The sequence below is a fragment of the Oncorhynchus kisutch genome, unplaced genomic scaffold (assembly GCF_002021735.2).
Source record: "Oncorhynchus kisutch isolate 150728-3 unplaced genomic scaffold, Okis_V2 scaffold1997, whole genome shotgun sequence".
Taxonomy (NCBI): domain Eukaryota; kingdom Metazoa; phylum Chordata; class Actinopteri; order Salmoniformes; family Salmonidae; genus Oncorhynchus; species Oncorhynchus kisutch.
The window spans coordinates 1-21,246 of record NW_022263942.1 but is presented as its reverse complement, the minus strand read 5'-3'; the positions used below and the strand labels follow the sequence as shown (position 1 = coordinate 21,246).

The following is a 21,246-nucleotide window of genomic DNA, read 5'->3' as shown; positions in this document are numbered from 1 at the left end:
TGGTAGCATTGAGAAGCATCCAGTGCAAAATACGTGACATTTCTAGTTTAATACTGACAGATTCCAATGTTTTTTTTTTTTATTCACATACCGGTGCGTCAATCGGATCAAATGAAATGAGATCCAATAGATTTTGATGCCTACTTTTTCATTGTTAAAATCTACATTTAGCTCTTTCTTAATTTGTTTCTTGCTGTTACAGCTAATGAAGATTGAATCTGAAAGACTCAGCAGATGAATTACAGAGTATTTGAACTGAAACCTGGTCAACTGCTTGGAAGATAGCTATGCTCACAAGTATACCACCAGCACTCACGTGATTCACTGTGGCCTGGCAACATCGACCCGTCAATCCATGTCCTCACCGTCATTGCTGGCGACTGCAAAACAATGTCTTGAAATAAATGGCTCGTTGGTCTAGGGGTATGATTCTCGCTTCGGGTGCGAGAGGTCCCGGGTTCAAATCCCGGATGAGCCCTTTTAAAGAGCCTTTAACAATCTGAGACAGGCGGATCTTGGGCAACTGGTTGGAGGGACGACTTCCACCACTGGAGTGCAGGACCAGGTGGATGAGTGAATAAGGCAATGGACTGCTAATCCATTGTGCTCTGCACTATAGGCTTCAGCATTGCACAACATTTATTAATTTCTTCCTTGGTTAAAAAATCTGTAATTTTACCGGGACATAGGTTACCTTCAGACGAGTCCCGTGACATTTGTGGGGGTCGTAGAGCAAAACTGAGAACAGCATTGTGTTTGCGAGAGTCTCCCCTTTCCATAGAATGGTCAAACTATGTTGTAGGTCAAACCCTTCGGAAGCTACAGACATTTGTATGAGAAGACTGATTTCCCGGGATGTGTCATGTTTTGTCAAATATTGCTCTCGCTCTGCCACATTTCACCAAAGATGCAGAGGTGTGACATCAGCAGTTATGGTAGCATTGAGAAGCATCCAGTGCAAAATACGTGACATTTCTAGTTTAATACTGACAGATTCCAATGTTTTTTTTTTTTATTCACATACCGGTGCGTCAATCGGATCAAATGAAATGAGATCCAATAGATTTTGATGCCTACTTTTTCATTGTTAAAATCTACATTTAGCTCTTTCTTAATTTGTTTCTTGCTGTTACAGCTAATGAAGATTGAATCTGAAAGACTCAGCAGATGAATTACAGAGTATTTGAACTGAAACCTGGTCAACTGCTTGGAAGATAGCTATGCTCACAAGTATACCACCAGCACTCACGTGATTCACTGTGGCCTGGCAACATCGACCCGTCAATCCATGTCCTCACCGTCATTGCTGGCGACTGCAAAACAATGTCTTGAAATAAATGGCTCGTTGGTCTAGGGGTATGATTCTCGCTTCGGGTGCGAGAGGTCCCGGGTTCAAATCCCGGATGAGCCCTTTTAAAGAGCCTTTAACAATCTGAGACAGGCGGATCTTGGGCAACTGGTTGGAGGGACGACTTCCACCACTGGAGTGCAGGACCAGGTGGATGAGTGAATAAGGCAATGGACTGCTAATCCATTGTGCTCTGCACTATAGGCTTCAGCATTGCACAACATTTATTAATTTCTTCCTTGGTTAAAAAATCTGTAATTTTACCGGGACATAGGTTACCTTCAGACGAGTCCCGTGACATTTGTGGGGGTCGTAGAGCAAAACTGAGAACAGCATTGTGTTTGCGAGAGTCTCCCCTTTCCATAGAATGGTCAAACTATGTTGTAGGTCAAACCCTTCGGAAGCTACAGACATTTGTATGAGAAGACTGATTTCCCGGGATGTGTCATGTTTTGTCAAATATTGCTCTCGCTCTGCCACATTTCACCAAAGATGCAGAGGTGTGACATCAGCAGTTATGGTAGCATTGAGAAGCATCCAGTGCAAAATACGTGACATTTCTAGTTTAATACTGACAGATTCCAATGTTTTTTTTTTTTATTCACATACCGGTGCGTCAATCGGATCAAATGAAATGAGATCCAATAGATTTTGATGCCTACTTTTTCATTGTTAAAATCTACATTTAGCTCTTTCTTAATTTGTTTCTTGCTGTTACAGCTAATGAAGATTGAATCTGAAAGACTCAGCAGATGAATTACAGAGTATTTGAACTGAAACCTGGTCAACTGCTTGGAAGATAGCTATGCTCACAAGTATACCACCAGCACTCACGTGATTCACTGTGGCCTGGCAACATCGACCCGTCAATCCATGTCCTCACCGTCATTGCTGGCGACTGCAAAACAATGTCTTGAAATAAATGGCTCGTTGGTCTAGGGGTATGATTCTCGCTTCGGGTGCGAGAGGTCCCGGGTTCAAATCCCGGATGAGCCCTTTTAAAGAGCCTTTAACAATCTGAGACAGGCGGATCTTGGGCAACTGGTTGGAGGGACGACTTCCACCACTGGAGTGCAGGACCAGGTGGATGAGTGAATAAGGCAATGGACTGCTAATCCATTGTGCTCTGCACTATAGGCTTCAGCATTGCACAACATTTATTAATTTCTTCCTTGGTTAAAAAATCTGTAATTTTACCGGGACATAGGTTACCTTCAGACGAGTCCCGTGACATTTGTGGGGGTCGTAGAGCAAAACTGAGAACAGCATTGTGTTTGCGAGAGTCTCCCCTTTCCATAGAATGGTCAAACTATGTTGTAGGTCAAACCCTTCGGAAGCTACAGACATTTGTATGAGAAGACTGATTTCCCGGGATGTGTCATGTTTTGTCAAATATTGCTCTCGCTCTGCCACATTTCACCAAAGATGCAGAGGTGTGACATCAGCAGTTATGGTAGCATTGAGAAGCATCCAGTGCAAAATACGTGACATTTCTAGTTTAATACTGACAGATTCCAATGTTTTTTTTTTTTATTCACATACCGGTGCGTCAATCGGATCAAATGAAATGAGATCCAATAGATTTTGATGCCTACTTTTTCATTGTTAAAATCTACATTTAGCTCTTTCTTAATTTGTTTCTTGCTGTTACAGCTAATGAAGATTGAATCTGAAAGACTCAGCAGATGAATTACAGAGTATTTGAACTGAAACCTGGTCAACTGCTTGGAAGATAGCTATGCTCACAAGTATACCACCAGCACTCACGTGATTCACTGTGGCCTGGCAACATCGACCCGTCAATCCATGTCCTCACCGTCATTGCTGGCGACTGCAAAACAATGTCTTGAAATAAATGGCTCGTTGGTCTAGGGGTATGATTCTCGCTTCGGGTGCGAGAGGTCCCGGGTTCAAATCCCGGATGAGCCCTTTTAAAGAGCCTTTAACAATCTGAGACAGGCGGATCTTGGGCAACTGGTTGGAGGGACGACTTCCACCACTGGAGTGCAGGACCAGGTGGATGAGTGAATAAGGCAATGGACTGCTAATCCATTGTGCTCTGCACTATAGGCTTCAGCATTGCACAACATTTATTAATTTCTTCCTTGGTTAAAAAATCTGTAATTTTACCGGGACATAGGTTACCTTCAGACGAGTCCCGTGACATTTGTGGGGGTCGTAGAGCAAAACTGAGAACAGCATTGTGTTTGCGAGAGTCTCCCCTTTCCATAGAATGGTCAAACTATGTTGTAGGTCAAACCCTTCGGAAGCTACAGACATTTGTATGAGAAGACTGATTTCCCGGGATGTGTCATGTTTTGTCAAATATTGCTCTCGCTCTGCCACATTTCACCAAAGATGCAGAGGTGTGACATCAGCAGTTATGGTAGCATTGAGAAGCATCCAGTGCAAAATACGTGACATTTCTAGTTTAATACTGACAGATTCCAATGTTTTTTTTTTTTATTCACATACCGGTGCGTCAATCGGATCAAATGAAATGAGATCCAATAGATTTTGATGCCTACTTTTTCATTGTTAAAATCTACATTTAGCTCTTTCTTAATTTGTTTCTTGCTGTTACAGCTAATGAAGATTGAATCTGAAAGACTCAGCAGATGAATTACAGAGTATTTGAACTGAAACCTGGTCAACTGCTTGGAAGATAGCTATGCTCACAAGTATACCACCAGCACTCACGTGATTCACTGTGGCCTGGCAACATCGACCCGTCAATCCATGTCCTCACCGTCATTGCTGGCGACTGCAAAACAATGTCTTGAAATAAATGGCTCGTTGGTCTAGGGGTATGATTCTCGCTTCGGGTGCGAGAGGTCCCGGGTTCAAATCCCGGATGAGCCCTTTTAAAGAGCCTTTAACAATCTGAGACAGGCGGATCTTGGGCAACTGGTTGGAGGGACGACTTCCACCACTGGAGTGCAGGACCAGGTGGATGAGTGAATAAGGCAATGGACTGCTAATCCATTGTGCTCTGCACTATAGGCTTCAGCATTGCACAACATTTATTAATTTCTTCCTTGGTTAAAAAATCTGTAATTTTACCGGGACATAGGTTACCTTCAGACGAGTCCCGTGACATTTGTGGGGGTCGTAGAGCAAAACTGAGAACAGCATTGTGTTTGCGAGAGTCTCCCCTTTCCATAGAATGGTCAAACTATGTTGTAGGTCAAACCCTTCGGAAGCTACAGACATTTGTATGAGAAGACTGATTTCCCGGGATGTGTCATGTTTTGACAAATATTGCTCTCGCTCTGCCACATTTCACCAAAGATGCAGAGGTGTGACATCAGCAGTTATGGTAGCATTGAGAAGCATCCAGTGCAAAATACGTGACATTTCTAGTTTAATACTGACAGATTCCAATGTTGTTTTTTTTTATTCACATACCGGTGCGTCAATCGGATCAAATGAAATGAGATCCAATAGATTTTGATGCCTACTTTTTCATTGTTAAAATCTACATTTAGCTCTTTCTTAATTTGTTTCTTGCTGTTACAGCTAATGAAGATTGAATCTGAAAGACTCAGCAGATGAATTACAGAGTATTTGAACTGAAACCTGGTCAACTGCTTGGAAGATAGCTATGCTCACAAGTATACCACCAGCACTCACGTGATTCACTGTGGCCTGGCAACATCGACCCGTCAATCCATGTCCTCACCGTCATTGCTGGCGACTGCAAAACAATGTCTTGAAATAAATGGCTCGTTGGTCTAGGGGTATGATTCTCGCTTCGGGTGCGAGAGGTCCCGGGTTCAAATCCCGGATGAGCCCTTTTAAAGAGCCTTTAACAATCTGAGACAGGCGGATCTTGGGCAACTGGTTGGAGGGACGACTTCCACCACTGGAGTGCAGGACCAGGTGGATGAGTGAATAAGGCAATGGACTGCTAATCCATTGTGCTCTGCACTAGTGGCTTCAGCATTGCACAACATTTATTAATTTCTTCCTTGGTTAAAAAATCTGTAATTTTACCGGGACATAGGTTACCTTCAGACGAGTCCCGTGACATTTGTGGGGGTCGTAGAGCAAAACTGAGAACAGCATTGTGTTTGCGAGAGTCTCCCCTTTCCATAGAATGGTCAAACTATGTTGTAGGTCAAACCCTTCGGAAGCTACAGACATTTGTATGAGAAGACTGATTTCCCGGGATGTGTCATGTTTTGTCAAATATTGCTCTCGCTCTGCCACATTTCACCAAAGATGCAGAGGTGTGACATCAGCAGTTATGGTAGCATTGAGAAGCATCCAGTGCAAAATACGTGACATTTCTAGTTTAATACTGACAGATTCCAATGTTTTTTTTTTTTATTCACATACCGGTGCGTCAATCGGATCAAATGAAATGAGATCCAATAGATTTTGATGCCTACTTTTTCATTGTTAAAATCTACATTTAGCTCTTTCTTAATTTGTTTCTTGCTGTTACAGCTAATGAAGATTGAATCTGAAAGACTCAGCAGATGAATTACAGAGTATTTGAACTGAAACCTGGTCAACTGCTTGGAAGATAGCTATGCTCACAAGTATACCACCAGCACTCACGTGATTCACTGTGGCCTGGCAACATCGACCCGTCAATCCATGTCCTCACCGTCATTGCTGGCGACTGCAAAACAATGTCTTGAAATAAATGGCTCGTTGGTCTAGGGGTATGATTCTCGCTTCGGGTGCGAGAGGTCCCGGGTTCAAATCCCGGATGAGCCCTTTTAAAGAGCCTTTAACAATCTGAGACAGGCGGATCTTGGGCAACTGGTTGGAGGGACGACTTCCACCACTGGAGTGCAGGACCAGGTGGATGAGTGAATAAGGCAATGGACTGCTAATCCATTGTGCTCTGCACTATAGGCTTCAGCATTGCACAACATTTATTAATTTCTTCCTTGGTTAAAAAATCTGTAATTTTACCGGGACATAGGTTACCTTCAGACGAGTCCCGTGACATTTGTGGGGGTCGTAGAGCAAAACTGAGAACAGCATTGTGTTTGCGAGAGTCTCCCCTTTCCATAGAATGGTCAAACTATGTTGTAGGTCAAACCCTTCGGAAGCTACAGACATTTGTATGAGAAGACTGATTTCCCGGGATGTGTCATGTTTTGTCAAATATTGCTCTCGCTCTGCCACATTTCACCAAAGATGCAGAGGTGTGACATCAGCAGTTATGGTAGCATTGAGAAGCATCCAGTGCAAAATACGTGACATTTCTAGTTTAATACTGACAGATTCCAATGTTTTTTTTTTTTATTCACATACCGGTGCGTCAATCGGATCAAATGAAATGAGATCCAATAGATTTTGATGCCTACTTTTTCATTGTTAAAATCTACATTTAGCTCTTTCTTAATTTGTTTCTTGCTGTTACAGCTAATGAAGATTGAATCTGAAAGACTCAGCAGATGAATTACAGAGTATTTGAACTGAAACCTGGTCAACTGCTTGGAAGATAGCTATGCTCACAAGTATACCACCAGCACTCACGTGATTCACTGTGGCCTGGCAACATCGACCCGTCAATCCATGTCCTCACCGTCATTGCTGGCGACTGCAAAACAATGTCTTGAAATAAATGGCTCGTTGGTCTAGGGGTATGATTCTCGCTTCGGGTGCGAGAGGTCCCGGGTTCAAATCCCGGATGAGCCCTTTTAAAGAGCCTTTAACAATCTGAGACAGGCGGATCTTGGGCAACTGGTTGGAGGGACGACTTCCACCACTGGAGTGCAGGACCAGGTGGATGAGTGAATAAGGCAATGGACTGCTAATCCATTGTGCTCTGCACTATAGGCTTCAGCATTGCACAACATTTATTAATTTCTTCCTTGGTTAAAAAATCTGTAATTTTACCGGGACATAGGTTACCTTCAGACGAGTCCCGTGACATTTGTGGGGGTCGTAGAGCAAAACTGAGAACAGCATTGTGTTTGCGAGAGTCTCCCCTTTCCATAGAATGGTCAAACTATGTTGTAGGTCAAACCCTTCGGAAGCTACAGACATTTGTATGAGAAGACTGATTTCCCGGGATGTGTCATGTTTTGTCAAATATTGCTCTCGCTCTGCCACATTTCACCAAAGATGCAGAGGTGTGACATCAGCAGTTATGGTAGCATTGAGAAGCATCCAGTGCAAAATACGTGACATTTCTAGTTTAATACTGACAGATTCCAATGTTTTTTTTTTTTATTCACATACCGGTGCGTCAATCGGATCAAATGAAATGAGATCCAATAGATTTTGATGCCTACTTTTTCATTGTTAAAATCTACATTTAGCTCTTTCTTAATTTGTTTCTTGCTGTTACAGCTAATGAAGATTGAATCTGAAAGACTCAGCAGATGAATTACAGAGTATTTGAACTGAAACCTGGTCAACTGCTTGGAAGATAGCTATGCTCACAAGTATACCACCAGCACTCACGTGATTCACTGTGGCCTGGCAACATCGACCCGTCAATCCATGTCCTCACCGTCATTGCTGGCGACTGCAAAACAATGTCTTGAAATAAATGGCTCGTTGGTCTAGGGGTATGATTCTCGCTTCGGGTGCGAGAGGTCCCGGGTTCAAATCCCGGATGAGCCCTTTTAAAGAGTAACAGCAAGAAACAAATTAAGAAAGAGCTAAATGTAGATTTTAACAATGAAAAGTAGGCATCAAAATCTATTGGATCTCATTTCATTTGATCCGATTGACGCACCGGTATGTGAATAAAAATAAAAAAAACATTGGAATCTGTCAGTATTAAACTAGAATGTCACGTATTTTGCACTGGATCTTCTCAATGCTACCATAACTGCTGATGTCACACCTCTGCATCTTTGGTGAAATGTGGCAGAGCGAGAGGCAATATTTGACAAAACATGACACATCCCGGGAAATCAGTCTTCTCATACAAATGTCTGTAGCTTCCGAAGGGTTTGACCTACAACATAGTTTGACCATTCTATGGAAAGGGGAGACTCTCGCAAACACAATGCTGTTCTCAGTTTTGCTCTACGACCCCCACAAATGTCACGGGACTCGTCTGAAGGTAACCTATGTCCCGGTAAAATTACAGATTTTTTAACCAAGGAAGAAATTAATAAATGTTGTGCAATGCTGAAGCCTATAGTGCAGAGCACAATGGATTAGCAGTCCATTGCCTTATTCACTCATCCACCTGGTCCTGCACTCCAGTGGTGGAAGTCGTCCCTCCAACCAGTTGCCCAAGATCCGCCTGTCTCAGATTGTTAAAGGCTCTTTAAAAGGGCTCATCCGGGATTTGAACCCGGGACCTCTCGCACCCGAAGCGAGAATCATACCCCTAGACCAACGAGCCATTTATTTCAAGACATTGTTTTGCAGTCGCCAGCAATGACGGTGAGGACATGGATTGACGGGTCGATGTTGCCAGGCCACAGTGAATCACGTGAGTGCTGGTGGTATACTTGTGAGCATAGCTATCTTCCAAGCAGTTGACCAGGTTTCAGTTCAAATACTCTGTAATTCATCTGCTGAGTCTTTCAGATTCAATCTTCATTAGCTGTAACAGCAAGAAACAAATTAAGAAAGAGCTAAATGTAGATTTTAACAATGAAAAAGTAGGCATCAAAATCTATTGGATCTCATTTCATTTGATCCGATTGACGCACCGGTATGTGAATAAAAAAAAACAACATTGGAATCTGTCAGTATTAAACTAGAAATGTCACGTATTTTGCACTGGATGCTTCTCAATGCTACCATAACTGCTGATGTCACACCTCTGCATCTTTGGTGAAATGTGGCAGAGCGAGAGCAATATTTGACAAAACATGACACATCCCGGGAAATCAGTCTTCTCATACAAATGTCTGTAGCTTCCGAAGGGTTTGACCTACAACATAGTTTGACCATTCTATGGAAAGGGGAGACTCTCGCAAACACAATGCTGTTCTCAGTTTTGCTCTACGACCCCCACAAATGTCACGGGACTCGTCTGAAGGTAACCTATGTCCCGGTAAAATTACAGATTTTTTAACCAAGGAAGAAATTAATAAATGTTGTGCAATGCTGAAGCCTATAGTGCAGAGCACAATGGATTAGCAGTCCATTGCCTTATTCACTCATCCACCTGGTCCTGCACTCCAGTGGTGGAAGTCGTCCCTCCAACCAGTTGCCCAAGATCCGCCTGTCTCAGATTGTTAAAGGCTCTTTAAAAGGGCTCATCCGGGATTTGAACCCGGGACCTCTCGCACCCGAAGCGAGAATCATACCCCTAGACCAACGAGCCATTTATTTCAAGACATTGTTTTGCAGTCGCCAGCAATGACGGTGAGGACATGGATTGACGGGTCGATGTTGCCAGGCCACAGTGAATCACGTGAGTGCTGGTGGTATACTTGTGAGCATAGCTATCTTCCAAGCAGTTGACCAGGTTTCAGTTCAAATACTCTGTAATTCATCTGCTGAGTCTTTCAGATTCAATCTTCATTAGCTGTAACAGCAAGAAACAAATTAAGAAAGAGCTAAATGTAGATTTTAACAATGAAAAAGTAGGCATCAAAATCTATTGGATCTCATTTCATTTGATCCGATTGACGCACCGGTATGTGAATAAAAAAAAAAAACATTGGAATCTGTCAGTATTAAACTAGAAATGTCACGTATTTTGCACTGGATGCTTCTCAATGCTACCATAACTGCTGATGTCACACCTCTGCATCTTTGGTGAAATGTGGCAGAGCGAGAGCAATATTTGACAAAACATGACACATCCCGGGAAATCAGTCTTCTCATACAAATGTCTGTAGCTTCCGAAGGGTTTGACCTACAACATAGTTTGACCATTCTATGGAAAGGGGAGACTCTCGCAAACACAATGCTGTTCTCAGTTTTGCTCTACGACCCCCACAAATGTCACGGGACTCGTCTGAAGGTAACCTATGTCCCGGTAAAATTACAGATTTTTTAACCAAGGAAGAAATTAATAAATGTTGTGCAATGCTGAAGCCTATAGTGCAGAGCACAATGGATTAGCAGTCCATTGCCTTATTCACTCATCCACCTGGTCCTGCACTCCAGTGGTGGAAGTCGTCCCTCCAACCAGTTGCCCAAGATCCGCCTGTCTCAGATTGTTAAAGGCTCTTTAAAAGGGCTCATCCGGGATTTGAACCCGGGACCTCTCGCACCCGAAGCGAGAATCATACCCCTAGACCAACGAGCCATTTATTTCAAGACATTGTTTTGCAGTCGCCAGCAATGACGGTGAGGACATGGATTGACGGGTCGATGTTGCCAGGCCACAGTGAATCACGTGAGTGCTGGTGGTATACTTGTGAGCATAGCTATCTTCCAAGCAGTTGACCAGGTTTCAGTTCAAATACTCTGTAATTCATCTGCTGAGTCTTTCAGATTCAATCTTCATTAGCTGTAACAGCAAGAAACAAATTAAGAAAGAGCTAAATGTAGATTTTAACAATGAAAAAGTAGGCATCAAAATCTATTGGATCTCATTTCATTTGATCCGATTGACGCACCGGTATGTGAATAAAAAAAAAAAACATTGGAATCTGTCAGTATTAAACTAGAAATGTCACGTATTTTGCACTGGATGCTTCTCAATGCTACCATAACTGCTGATGTCACACCTCTGCATCTTTGGTGAAATGTGGCAGAGCGAGAGCAATATTTGTCAAAACATGACACATCCCGGGAAATCAGTCTTCTCATACAAATGTCTGTAGCTTCCGAAGGGTTTGACCTACAACATAGTTTGACCATTCTATGGAAAGGGGAGACTCTCGCAAACACAATGCTGTTCTCAGTTTTGCTCTACGACCCCCACAAATGTCACGGGACTCGTCTGAAGGTAACCTATGTCCCGGTAAAATTACAGATTTTTTAACCAAGGAAGAAATTAATAAATGTTGTGCAATGCTGAAGCCTATAGTGCAGAGCACAATGGATTAGCAGTCCATTGCCTTATTCACTCATCCACCTGGTCCTGCACTCCAGTGGTGGAAGTCGTCCCTCCAACCAGTTGCCCAAGATCCGCCTGTCTCAGATTGTTAAAGGCTCTTTAAAAGGGCTCATCCGGGATTTGAACCCGGGACCTCTCGCACCCGAAGCGAGAATCATACCCCTAGACCAACGAGCCATTTATTTCAAGACATTGTTTTGCAGTCGCCAGCAATGACGGTGAGGACATGGATTGACGGGTCGATGTTGCCAGGCCACAGTGAATCACGTGAGTGCTGGTGGTATACTTGTGAGCATAGCTATCTTCCAAGCAGTTGACCAGGTTTCAGTTCAAATACTCTGTAATTCATCTGCTGAGTCTTTCAGATTCAATCTTCATTAGCTGTAACAGCAAGAAACAAATTAAGAAAGAGCTAAATGTAGATTTTAACAATGAAAAAGTAGGCATCAAAATCTATTGGATCTCATTTCATTTGATCCGATTGACGCACCGGTATGTGAATAAAAAAAAAAAACATTGGAATCTGTCAGTATTAAACTAGAAATGTCACGTATTTTGCACTGGATGCTTCTCAATGCTACCATAACTGCTGATGTCACACCTCTGCATCTTTGGTGAAATGTGGCAGAGCGAGAGCAATATTTGACAAAACATGACACATCCCGGGAAATCAGTCTTCTCATACAAATGTCTGTAGCTTCCGAAGGGTTTGACCTACAACATAGTTTGACCATTCTATGGAAAGGGGAGACTCTCGCAAACACAATGCTGTTCTCAGTTTTGCTCTACGACCCCCACAAATGTCACGGGACTCGTCTGAAGGTAACCTATGTCCCGGTAAAATTACAGATTTTTTAACCAAGGAAGAAATTAATAAATGTTGTGCAATGCTGAAGCCTATAGTGCAGAGCACAATGGATTAGCAGTCCATTGCCTTATTCACTCATCCACCTGGTCCTGCACTCCAGTGGTGGAAGTCGTCCCTCCAACCAGTTGCCCAAGATCCGCCTGTCTCAGATTGTTAAAGGCTCTTTAAAAGGGCTCATCCGGGATTTGAACCCGGGACCTCTCGCACCCGAAGCGAGAATCATACCCCTAGACCAACGAGCCATTTATTTCAAGACATTGTTTTGCAGTCGCCAGCAATGACGGTGAGGACATGGATTGACGGGTCGATGTTGCCAGGCCACAGTGAATCACGTGAGTGCTGGTGGTATACTTGTGAGCATAGCTATCTTCCAAGCAGTTGACCAGGTTTCAGTTCAAATACTCTGTAATTCATCTGCTGAGTCTTTCAGATTCAATCTTCATTAGCTGTAACAGCAAGAAACAAATTAAGAAAGAGCTAAATGTAGATTTTAACAATGAAAAAGTAGGCATCAAAATCTATTGGATCTCATTTCATTTGATCCGATTGACGCACCGGTATGTGAATAAAAAAAAACAACATTGGAATCTGTCAGTATTAAACTAGAAATGTCACGTATTTTGCACTGGATGCTTCTCAATGCTACCATAACTGCTGATGTCACACCTCTGCATCTTTGGTGAAATGTGGCAGAGCGAGAGCAATATTTGACAAAACATGACACATCCCGGGAAATCAGTCTTCTCATACAAATGTCTGTAGCTTCCGAAGGGTTTGACCTACAACATAGTTTGACCATTCTATGGAAAGGGGAGACTCTCGCAAACACAATGCTGTTCTCAGTTTTGCTCTACGACCCCCACAAATGTCACGGGACTCGTCTGAAGGTAACCTATGTCCCGGTAAAATTACAGATTTTTTAACCAAGGAAGAAATTAATAAATGTTGTGCAATGCTGAAGCCTACTAGTGCAGAGCACAATGGATTAGCAGTCCATTGCCTTATTCACTCATCCACCTGGTCCTGCACTCCAGTGGTGGAAGTCGTCCCTCCAACCAGTTGCCCAAGATCCGCCTGTCTCAGATTGTTAAAGGCTCTTTAAAAGGGCTCATCCGGGATTTGAACCCGGGACCTCTCGCACCCGAAGCGAGAATCATACCCCTAGACCAACGAGCCATTTATTTCAAGACATTGTTTTGCAGTCGCCAGCAATGACGGTGAGGACATGGATTGACGGGTCGATGTTGCCAGGCCACAGTGAATCACGTGAGTGCTGGTGGTATACTTGTGAGCATAGCTATCTTCCAAGCAGTTGACCAGGTTTCAGTTCAAATACTCTGTAATTCATCTGCTGAGTCTTTCAGATTCAATCTTCATTAGCTGTAACAGCAAGAAACAAATTAAGAAAGAGCTAAATGTAGATTTTAACAATGAAAAAGTAGGCATCAAAATCTATTGGATCTCATTTCATTTGATCCGATTGACGCACCGGTATGTGAATAAAAAAAAAAAACATTGGAATCTGTCAGTATTAAACTAGAAATGTCACGTATTTTGCACTGGATGCTTCTCAATGCTACCATAACTGCTGATGTCACACCTCTGCATCTTTGGTGAAATGTGGCAGAGCGAGAGCAATATTTGACAAAACATGACACATCCCGGGAAATCAGTCTTCTCATACAAATGTCTGTAGCTTCCGAAGGGTTTGACCTACAACATAGTTTGACCATTCTATGGAAAGGGGAGACTCTCGCAAACACAATGCTGTTCTCAGTTTTGCTCTACGACCCCCACAAATGTCACGGGACTCGTCTGAAGGTAACCTATGTCCCGGTAAAATTACAGATTTTTTAACCAAGGAAGAAATTAATAAATGTTGTGCAATGCTGAAGCCTATAGTGCAGAGCACAATGGATTAGCAGTCCATTGCCTTATTCACTCATCCACCTGGTCCTGCACTCCAGTGGTGGAAGTCGTCCCTCCAACCAGTTGCCCAAGATCCGCCTGTCTCAGATTGTTAAAGGCTCTTTAAAAGGGCTCATCCGGGATTTGAACCCGGGACCTCTCGCACCCGAAGCGAGAATCATACCCCTAGACCAACGAGCCATTTATTTCAAGACATTGTTTTGCAGTCGCCAGCAATGACGGTGAGGACATGGATTGACGGGTCGATGTTGCCAGGCCACAGTGAATCACGTGAGTGCTGGTGGTATACTTGTGAGCATAGCTATCTTCCAAGCAGTTGACCAGGTTTCAGTTCAAATACTCTGTAATTCATCTGCTGAGTCTTTCAGATTCAATCTTCATTAGCTGTAACAGCAAGAAACAAATTAAGAAAGAGCTAAATGTAGATTTTAACAATGAAAAAGTAGGCATCAAAATCTATTGGATCTCATTTCATTTGATCCGATTGACGCACCGGTATGTGAATAAAAAAAAAAAACATTGGAATCTGTCAGTATTAAACTAGAAATGTCACGTATTTTGCACTGGATGCTTCTCAATGCTACCATAACTGCTGATGTCACACCTCTGCATCTTTGGTGAAATGTGGCAGAGCGAGAGCAATATTTGACAAAACATGACACATCCCGGGAAATCAGTCTTCTCATACAAATGTCTGTAGCTTCCGAAGGGTTTGACCTACAACATAGTTTGACCATTCTATGGAAAGGGGAGACTCTCGCAAACACAATGCTGTTCTCAGTTTTGCTCTACGACCCCCACAAATGTCACGGGACTCGTCTGAAGGTAACCTATGTCCCGGTAAAATTACAGATTTTTTAACCAAGGAAGAAATTAATAAATGTTGTGCAATGCTGAAGCCTATAGTGCAGAGCACAATGGATTAGCAGTCCATTGCCTTATTCACTCATCCACCTGGTCCTGCACTCCAGTGGTGGAAGTCGTCCCTCCAACCAGTTGCCCAAGATCCGCCTGTCTCAGATTGTTAAAGGCTCTTTAAAAGGGCTCATCCGGGATTTGAACCCGGGACCTCTCGCACCCGAAGCGAGAATCATACCCCTAGACCAACGAGCCATTTATTTCAAGACATTGTTTTGCAGTCGCCAGCAATGACGGTGAGGACATGGATTGACGGGTCGATGTTGCCAGGCCACAGTGAATCACGTGAGTGCTGGTGGTATACTTGTGAGCATAGCTATCTTCCAAGCAGTTGACCAGGTTTCAGTTCAAATACTCTGTAATTCATCTGCTGAGTCTTTCAGATTCAATCTTCATTAGCTGTAACAGCAAGAAACAAATTAAGAAAGAGCTAAATGTAGATTTTAACAATGAAAAAGTAGGCATCAAAATCTATTGGATCTCATTTCATTTGATCCGATTGACGCACCGGTATGTGAATAAAAAAAAAAAACATTGGAATCTGTCAGTATTAAACTAGAAATGTCACGTATTTTGCACTGGATGCTTCTCAATGCTACCATAACTGCTGATGTCACACCTCTGCATCTTTGGTGAAATGTGGCAGAGCGAGAGCAATATTTGACAAAACATGACACATCCCGGGAAATCAGTCTTCTCATACAAATGTCTGTAGCTTCCGAAGGGTTTGACCTACAACATAGTTTGACCATTCTATGGAAAGGGGAGACTCTCGCAAACACAATGCTGTTCTCAGTTTTGCTCTACGACCCCCACAAATGTCACGGGACTCGTCTGAAGGTAACCTATGTCCCGGTAAAATTACAGATTTTTTAACCAAGGAAGAAATTAATAAATGTTGTGCAATGCTGAAGCCTACTAGTGCAGAGCACAATGGATTAGCAGTCCATTGCCTTATTCACTCATCCACCTGGTCCTGCACTCCAGTGGTGGAAGTCGTCCCTCCAACCAGTTGCCCAAGATCCGCCTGTCTCAGATTGTTAAAGGCTCTTTAAAAGGGCTCATCCGGGATTTGAACCCGGGACCTCTCGCACCCGAAGCGAGAATCATACCCCTAGACCAACGAGCCATTTATTTCAAGACATTGTTTTGCAGTCGCCAGCAATGACGGTGAGGACATGGATTGACGGGTCGATGTTGCCAGGCCACAGTGAATCACGTGAGTGCTGGTGGTATACTTGTGAGCATAGCTATCTTCCAAGCAGTTGACCAGGTTTCAGTTCAAATACTCTGTAATTCATCTGCTGAGTCTTTCAGATTCAATCTTCATTAGCTGTAACAGCAAGAAACAAATTAAGAAAGAGCTAAATGTAGATTTTAACAATGAAAAAGTAGGCATCAAAATCTATTGGATCTCATTTCATTTGATCCGATTGACGCACCGGTATGTGAATAAAAAAAAAAAACATTGGAATCTGTCAGTATTAAACTAGAAATGTCACGTATTTTGCACTGGATGCTTCTCAATGCTACCATAACTGCTGATGTCACACCTCTGCATCTTTGGTGAAATGTGGCAGAGCGAGAGCAATATTTGTCAAAACATGACACATCCCGGGAAATCAGTCTTCTCATACAAATGTCTGTAGCTTCCGAAGGGTTTGACCTACAACATAGTTTGACCATTCTATGGAAAGGGGAGACTCTCGCAAACACAATGCTGTTCTCAGTTTTGCTCTACGACCCCCACAAATGTCACGGGACTCGTCTGAAGGTAACCTATGTCCCGGTAAAATTACAGATTTTTTAACCAAGGAAGAAATTAATAAATGTTGTGCGATGCTGAAGCCACTAGTGCAGAGCACAATGGATTAGCAGTCCATTGCCTTATTCACTCATCCACCTGGTCCTGCACTCCAGTGGTGGAAGTCGTCCCTCCAACCAGTTGCCCAAGATCCGCCTGTCTCAGATTGTTAAAGGCTCTTTAAAAGGGCTCATCCGGGATTTGAACCCGGGACCTCTCGCACCCGAAGCGAGAATCATACCCCTAGACCAACGAGCCATTTATTTCAAGACATTGTTTTGCAGTCGCCAGCAATGACGGTGAGGACATGGATTGACGGGTCGATGTTGCCAGGCCACAGTGAATCACGTGAGTGCTGGTGGTATACTTGTGAGCATAGCTATCTTCCAAGCAGTTGACCAGGTTTCAGTTCAAATACTCTGTAATTCATCTGCTGAGTCTTTCAGATTCAATCTTCATTAGCTGTAACAGCAAGAAACAAATTAAGAAAGAGCTAAATGTAGATTTTAACAATGAAAAAGTAGGCATCAAAATCTATTGGATCTCATTTCATTTGATCCGATTGACGCACCGGTATGTGAATAAAAAAAAAAAACATTGGAATCTGTCAGTATTAAACTAGAAATGTCACGTATTTTGCACTGGATGCTTCTCAATGCTACCATAACTGCTGATGTCACACCTCTGCATCTTTGGTGAAATGTGGCAGAGCGAGAGCAATATTTGTCAAAACATGACACATCCCGGGAAATCAGTCTTCTCATACAAATGTCTGTAGCTTCCGAAGGGTTTGACCTACAACATAGTTTGACCATTCTATGGAAAGGGGAGACTCTCGCAAACACAATGCTGTTCTCAGTTTTGCTCTACGACCCCCACAAATGTCACGGGACTCGTCTGAAGGTAACCTATGTCCCGGTAAAATTACAGATTTTTTAACCAAGGAAGAAATTAATAAATGTTGTGCGATGCTGAAGCCACTAGTGCAGAGCACAATGGATTAGCAGTCCATTGCCTTATTCACTCATCCACCTGGTCCTGCACTCCAGTGGTGGAAGTCGTCCCTCCAACCAGTTGCCCAAGATCCGCCTGTCTCAGATTGTTAAAGGCTCTTTAAAAGGGCTCATCCGGGATTTGAACCCGGGACCTCTCGCACCCGAAGCGAGAATCATACCCCTAGACCAACGAGCCATTTATTTCAAGACATTGTTTTGCAGTCGCCAGCAATGACGGTGAGGACATGGATTGACGGGTCGATGTTGCCAGGCCACAGTGAATCACGTGAGTGCTGGTGGTATACTTGTGAGCATAGCTATCTTCCAAGCAGTTGACCAGGTTTCAGTTCAAATACTCTGTAATTCATCTGCTGAGTCTTTCAGATTCAATCTTCATTAGCTGTAACAGCAAGAAACAAATTAAGAAAGAGCTAAATGTAGATTTTAACAATGAAAAAGTAGGCATCAAAATCTATTGGATCTCATTTCATTTGATCCGATTGACGCACCGGTATGTGAATAAAAAAAAAAAACATTGGAATCTGTCAGTATTAAACTAGAAATGTCACGTATTTTGCACTGGATGCTTCTCAATGCTACCATAACTGCTGATGTCACACCTCTGCATCTTTGGTGAAATGTGGCAGAGCGAGAGCAATATTTGTCAAAACATGACACATCCCGGGAAATCAGTCTTCTCATACAAATGTCTGTAGCTTCCGAAGGGTTTGACCTACAACATAGTTTGACCATTCTATGGAAAGGGGAGACTCTCGCAAACACAATGCTGTTCTCAGTTTTGCTCTACGACCCCCACAAATGTCACGGGACTCGTCTGAAGGTAACCTATGTCCCGGTAAAATTACAGATTTTTTAACCAAGGAAGAAATTAATAAATGTTGTGCGATGCTGAAGCCACTAGTGCAGAGCACAATGGATTAGCAGTCCATTGCCTTATTCACTCATCCACCTGGTCCTGCACTCCAGTGGTGGAAGTCGTCCCTCCAACCAGTTGCCCAAGATCCGCCTGTCTCAGATTGTTAAAGGCTCTTTAAAAGGGCTCATCCGGGATTTGAACCCGGGACCTCTCGCACCCGAAGCGAGAATCATACCCCTAGACCAACGAGCCATTTATTTCAAGACATTGTTTTGCAGTCGCCAGCAATGACGGTGAGGACATGGATTGACGGGTCGATGTTGCCAGGCCACAGTGAATCACGTGAGTGCTGGTGGTATACTTGTGAGCATAGCTATCTTCCAAGCAGTTGACCAGGTTTCAGTTCAAATACTCTGTAATTCATCTGCTGAGTCTTTCAGATTCAATCTTCATTAGCTGTAACAGCAAGAAACAAATTAAGAAAGAGCTAAATGTAGATTTTAACAATGAAAAGTAGGCATCAAAATCTATTGGATCTCATTTCATTTGATCCGATTGACGCACCGGTATGTGAATAAAAATAAAAAAAACATTGGAATCTGTCAGTATTAAACTAGAAATGTCACGTATTTTGCACTGGATTCTTCTCAATGCTACCATAACTGCTGATGTCACACCTCTGCATCTTTGGTGAAATGTGGCAGAGCGAGAGCAATATTTGTCAAAACATGACACATCCCGGGAAATCAGTCTTCTCATACAAATGTCTGTAGCTTCCGAAGGGTTTGACCTACAACATAGTTTGACCATTCTATGGAAAGGGGAGACTCTCGCAAACACAATGCTGTTCTCAGTTTTGCTCTACGACCCCCACAAATGTCACGGGACTCGTCTGAAGGTAACCTATGTCCCGGTAAAATTACAGATTTTTTAACCAAGGAAGAAATTAATAAATGTTGTGCGATGCTGAAGCCACTAGTGCAGAGCACAATGGATTAGCAGTCCATTGCCTTATTCACTCATCCACCTGGTCCTGCACTCCAGTGGTGGAAGTCGTCCCTCCAACCAGTTGCCCAAGATCCGCCTGTCTCAGATTGTTAAAGGCTCTTTAAAAGGGCTCATCCGGGATTTGAACCCGGGACCTCTCGCACCCGAAGCGAGAATCATACCCCTAGACCAACGAGCCATTTATTTCAAGACATTGTTTTGCAGTCGCCAGCAATGACGGTGAGGACATGGATTGACGGGTCGATGTTGCCAGGCCACAGTGAATCACGTGAGTGCTGGTGGTATACTTGTGAGCATAGCTATCTTCCAAGCAGTTGACCAGGTTTCAGTTCAAATACTCTGTAATTCATCTGCTGAGTCTTTCAGATTCAATCTTCATTAGCTGTAACAGCAAGAAACAAATTAAGAAAGAGCTAAATGTAGATTTTAACAATGAAAAAGTAGGCATCAAAATCTATTGGATCTCATTTCATTTGATCCGATTGACGCACCGGTATGTGAATAAAAATAAAAAAACATTGGAATCTGTCAGTATTAAACTAGAAATGTCACGTATTTTGCACTGGATGCTTCTCAATGCTACCATAACTGCTGATGTCACACCTCTGCATCTTTGGTGAAATGTGGCAGAGCGAGAGCAATATTTGTACAAAACATGACACATCCCGGGAAATCAGTCTTCTCATACAAATGTCTGTAGCTTCCGAAGGGTTTGACCTACAACATAGTTTGACCATTCTATGGAAAGGGGAGACTCTCGCAAACACAATGCTGTTCTCAGTTTTGCTCTACGACCCCCACAAATGTCACGGGACTCGTCTGAAGGTAACCTATGTCCCGGTAAAATTTCAGATTTTTAACCAAGGAAGAAATTAATAAATGTTGTGCGATGCTGAAGCCACTAGTGCAGAGCACAATGGATTAGCAGTCCATTGCCTTATTCACTCATCCACCTGGTCCTGCACTCCAGTGGTGGAAGTCGTCCCTCCAACCAGTTGCCCAAGATCCGCCTGTCACAGATTGTTAAAGGCTCTTTAAAAGGGCTCATCCGGGATTTGAACCGGGACCTCTCGCCACCCCGAAGCGAGAATCATACCCTAGTCCCAACGATCCATTTATTTCAAAGACATTGTTTTGCATTCGCCAGGCAATGACGGTCGAGGAACATGGATTGACGGGTCGATTGTTCCAGGCCACAGTGAATCACGTGAGCGGTGGTTATATACTGTGAGCATAGCTATCTTCCAAGCAGTTGACCAGGTTTCAGTTCAAATACTCTGTAATTCATCTGCTGAGTCTTTCAGATTCAATCTTCATTAGCTGTAACAGCAAGAAACAAATTAAGAAAGAGCTAAATGTAGATTTTAACAATGAAAAAGTAGGCATCAAAATCTATGGATCTCATTTCATTGATCCGATTGACGCACCGCACCGGTATGTGAATAAAAAAACAACAACATTGGAATCTGTCAGTATTAAACTAGAAATGTCCACGTATTTTGCACTGGATGCTTCTCAATGCTACCATAACTGCCTGATGTCACACC

The 21,246-nt window shown here is 43.0% G+C and overlaps 22 non-coding genes across 22 annotated transcripts; 9 read left to right on the top strand and 13 right to left on the bottom strand.

Moving 5' to 3' along the window:
- Positions 1 to 406: 406 nt before the first annotated feature.
- trnap-cgg (transfer RNA proline (anticodon CGG)) lies at positions 407 to 478 on the top strand. The gene has a single exon. It is a non-coding gene; the product is annotated as a tRNA-Pro (tRNA).
- Positions 479 to 1,339: 861 nt separating this feature from the next.
- Positions 1,340 to 1,411, top strand: trnap-cgg (transfer RNA proline (anticodon CGG)). The gene has a single exon. It is a non-coding gene; the product is annotated as a tRNA-Pro (tRNA).
- An 861-nt stretch (positions 1,412 to 2,272) lies between these two features.
- Positions 2,273 to 2,344, top strand: trnap-cgg (transfer RNA proline (anticodon CGG)). The gene has a single exon. It is a non-coding gene; the product is annotated as a tRNA-Pro (tRNA).
- Positions 2,345 to 3,205: 861 nt separating this feature from the next.
- Positions 3,206 to 3,277, top strand: trnap-cgg (transfer RNA proline (anticodon CGG)). Its single transcript has one exon. It is a non-coding gene; the product is annotated as a tRNA-Pro (tRNA).
- Positions 3,278 to 4,138: 861 nt separating this feature from the next.
- Positions 4,139 to 4,210, top strand: trnap-cgg (transfer RNA proline (anticodon CGG)). Its single transcript has one exon. It is a non-coding gene; the product is annotated as a tRNA-Pro (tRNA).
- Positions 4,211 to 5,071: 861 nt separating this feature from the next.
- trnap-cgg (transfer RNA proline (anticodon CGG)) lies at positions 5,072 to 5,143 on the top strand. Its single transcript has one exon. It is a non-coding gene; the product is annotated as a tRNA-Pro (tRNA).
- An 861-nt stretch (positions 5,144 to 6,004) lies between these two features.
- Positions 6,005 to 6,076, top strand: trnap-cgg (transfer RNA proline (anticodon CGG)). Its single transcript has one exon. It is a non-coding gene; the product is annotated as a tRNA-Pro (tRNA).
- Positions 6,077 to 6,937: 861 nt separating this feature from the next.
- Positions 6,938 to 7,009, top strand: trnap-cgg (transfer RNA proline (anticodon CGG)). The gene has a single exon. It is a non-coding gene; the product is annotated as a tRNA-Pro (tRNA).
- Positions 7,010 to 7,870: 861 nt separating this feature from the next.
- trnap-cgg (transfer RNA proline (anticodon CGG)) lies at positions 7,871 to 7,942 on the top strand. The gene has a single exon. It is a non-coding gene; the product is annotated as a tRNA-Pro (tRNA).
- A 664-nt stretch (positions 7,943 to 8,606) lies between these two features.
- On the bottom strand, positions 8,607 to 8,678 carry trnap-cgg (transfer RNA proline (anticodon CGG)). Its single transcript has one exon. It is a non-coding gene; the product is annotated as a tRNA-Pro (tRNA).
- Positions 8,679 to 9,539: 861 nt separating this feature from the next.
- On the bottom strand, positions 9,540 to 9,611 carry trnap-cgg (transfer RNA proline (anticodon CGG)). The gene has a single exon. It is a non-coding gene; the product is annotated as a tRNA-Pro (tRNA).
- An 861-nt stretch (positions 9,612 to 10,472) lies between these two features.
- Positions 10,473 to 10,544, bottom strand: trnap-cgg (transfer RNA proline (anticodon CGG)). The gene has a single exon. It is a non-coding gene; the product is annotated as a tRNA-Pro (tRNA).
- Positions 10,545 to 11,405: 861 nt separating this feature from the next.
- On the bottom strand, positions 11,406 to 11,477 carry trnap-cgg (transfer RNA proline (anticodon CGG)). The gene has a single exon. It is a non-coding gene; the product is annotated as a tRNA-Pro (tRNA).
- An 861-nt stretch (positions 11,478 to 12,338) lies between these two features.
- On the bottom strand, positions 12,339 to 12,410 carry trnap-cgg (transfer RNA proline (anticodon CGG)). Its single transcript has one exon. It is a non-coding gene; the product is annotated as a tRNA-Pro (tRNA).
- An 862-nt stretch (positions 12,411 to 13,272) lies between these two features.
- trnap-cgg (transfer RNA proline (anticodon CGG)) lies at positions 13,273 to 13,344 on the bottom strand. The gene has a single exon. It is a non-coding gene; the product is annotated as a tRNA-Pro (tRNA).
- Positions 13,345 to 14,205: 861 nt separating this feature from the next.
- Positions 14,206 to 14,277, bottom strand: trnap-cgg (transfer RNA proline (anticodon CGG)). The gene has a single exon. It is a non-coding gene; the product is annotated as a tRNA-Pro (tRNA).
- Positions 14,278 to 15,138: 861 nt separating this feature from the next.
- trnap-cgg (transfer RNA proline (anticodon CGG)) lies at positions 15,139 to 15,210 on the bottom strand. Its single transcript has one exon. It is a non-coding gene; the product is annotated as a tRNA-Pro (tRNA).
- An 862-nt stretch (positions 15,211 to 16,072) lies between these two features.
- trnap-cgg (transfer RNA proline (anticodon CGG)) lies at positions 16,073 to 16,144 on the bottom strand. Its single transcript has one exon. It is a non-coding gene; the product is annotated as a tRNA-Pro (tRNA).
- Positions 16,145 to 17,005: 861 nt separating this feature from the next.
- On the bottom strand, positions 17,006 to 17,077 carry trnap-cgg (transfer RNA proline (anticodon CGG)). Its single transcript has one exon. It is a non-coding gene; the product is annotated as a tRNA-Pro (tRNA).
- Positions 17,078 to 17,938: 861 nt separating this feature from the next.
- On the bottom strand, positions 17,939 to 18,010 carry trnap-cgg (transfer RNA proline (anticodon CGG)). Its single transcript has one exon. It is a non-coding gene; the product is annotated as a tRNA-Pro (tRNA).
- Positions 18,011 to 18,871: 861 nt separating this feature from the next.
- Positions 18,872 to 18,943, bottom strand: trnap-cgg (transfer RNA proline (anticodon CGG)). Its single transcript has one exon. It is a non-coding gene; the product is annotated as a tRNA-Pro (tRNA).
- Positions 18,944 to 19,805: 862 nt separating this feature from the next.
- trnap-cgg (transfer RNA proline (anticodon CGG)) lies at positions 19,806 to 19,877 on the bottom strand. The gene has a single exon. It is a non-coding gene; the product is annotated as a tRNA-Pro (tRNA).
- Positions 19,878 to 21,246: the final 1,369 nt, after the last annotated feature.